This window comes from Pteropus alecto, unplaced genomic scaffold, assembly GCF_000325575.1.
Source record: "Pteropus alecto unplaced genomic scaffold, ASM32557v1 scaffold121, whole genome shotgun sequence".
NCBI lineage: Eukaryota > Metazoa > Chordata > Mammalia > Chiroptera > Pteropodidae > Pteropus > Pteropus alecto.
This window is the reverse complement of record NW_006434369.1, coordinates 7,558,843-7,560,642: the sequence shown is the minus strand read 5'-3', so window position 1 is coordinate 7,560,642 and position 1,800 is coordinate 7,558,843. Positions and strand designations below refer to the sequence as shown.

The window sequence follows — 1,800 nt, the reverse complement described above, 5'->3', positions numbered from 1 at the left end:
GCAAGGGTAGGGAGGGAGCATGGTGGTGGTGGGGTGATGGGTGCCCGCTTGGAGATTTAGGCAGGCACACCATGCCGAGATGGTGGTAAGAGGTTCAAACATCATCTTGGGGCAATATAGAGCCATTGAATATTTTTAAGTGAAAGATGACAAAATCATATTTATGCTATAGAAAAGTTGCTTAAGCTGTAGTGTGGAAATTGAATGAGAGAGGATACTCTGGATATTTCTCATTTGCCCCTCCAGGCCCACCTTTCTCCATCTTGCTCTGTGCCTCAATAGGCTGACATGTTTTGGACGGCATCAACAGGCTTCTCTGTGTTCTGGTTTCTGGATGGATTCAGTCCATAAGAACCAGAAGCAGGAGATGGAAGAGTGGGAGGAGAGAGAAATCAGGGTGCCTGTTCTCTAGCTCTCCCCCTGCCGTGGCCTCAGACTGATGGTGGCTGTGTTCCCCTACTGAAACCACAGCTCCTGCCTGGCAGACCTTTCTCCCAGCTGTGGTTTTCTTTCTAGGTTACATATAATAATTGCTCTCTTCAGTTCCAGGCATCTAAGGCTCCTCACTGTTGCTAGTTCCAGGGTACCTCTCCATCCCTTGTTGGTTTTCCTTAACCCTGCCAAAAACTTTTATAAATAGGGATTCTTCAAGTACCCCGTGGCAGTGTGCCATCTGCTGGGCCCCTGGCCTGATGAAGAAAACTATGACTGGAGCAGTGGGAGGCTGTCACATCCTCCCAGGCCACTGTGATGGTGGGGAAGTGGCAGAAGAAAGTCAATGAATTCCAAAGATACTTAGGAGATAAAAGCCATAAGATTAGATGCAGTATGGTGAAGGAGGAAAAGCAACGGATGACTTCTTGATTCTGACTTCTGTACCTGAGAGAATGGTGATGGTAATCACTGAAATGCCAGGAGAGTGAGAGGTGCGGGGGAGAGGTAGTTTCTTGTGGAAGGAAATACTGAGAGCACATGGAGATCCCCAGTAGGCACTTAAATATAAAAATCTGATTCAGAAGAGTAACCTGGGCTGAGGTGGTAAATGCTGTACAAGAAATTCTAATCACCCAGGCAAAATACATAGAGTAAAAAGAAAAGAAAGATGAGGCAGCTGCTCTGAGGAAGATATACTGGGAAGAGCCACGCTGATGGGTTAGAGGCTGAGAATTCACTGTATGAGAGGTAGGAGGAAAACCAGGAGGCTGAGATGTTATAAAAACTAAGAGAAGAGACGTTGAGGAAGTAGGAATGTACAAGCAGTGACTGCAGATATGAATGCAGAGAAGGGCCATTGGGTTCAAGAGCAAAGACATGCCTGACTTTGGCTGACCTTGGTTGATCTTGCCAAAAGCCATTTCAACAGAGTCCCTGGAGACCAAAGGAAAGGTTCATGTGCAAGTAAGCTGGTAACTGAGGGGGTTGGCATGTCATGGTTTGTACTCTTCTGTGAAGTAAGAGCTGAGGTCTCCTGTGGAAGATGTTTTCCAGCTGAGTGTTGAACAGGGCCTTGGTGATAGACCCCCTCAGCTTCTGCTGCTCCTTTACCCAGGCAGCCAGCACCTGCCAATCTGTACGCACCCCAGAAGCCCCGGAAGCACTTGCTGCTGTGTCACTGAGTATATGTTGAGGATGTGGATCTCATGTCCTAGCTTGGGGATGATGGCACCTGTGCATCAACCGTATGGAAGCATGAGATCCGCCAGGTCCCTGTATAGGTGGTCTCCAAAGTAGAGCATGCAGGGGTTGTGCTAGTCCACCATGCGCAGGATGGCAAACAGCTTTCCTTGCCAGTAGAGCCTG

At 48.2% G+C, this 1,800-nt stretch overlaps 1 pseudogene; it reads right to left on the bottom strand.

Moving 5' to 3' along the window:
* Positions 1-1,356: 1,356 nt before the first annotated feature.
* The window catches only part of LOC102889472, a 16,849-nt pseudogene continuing 16,405 nt past the window's right edge, over positions 1,357-1,800 (bottom strand).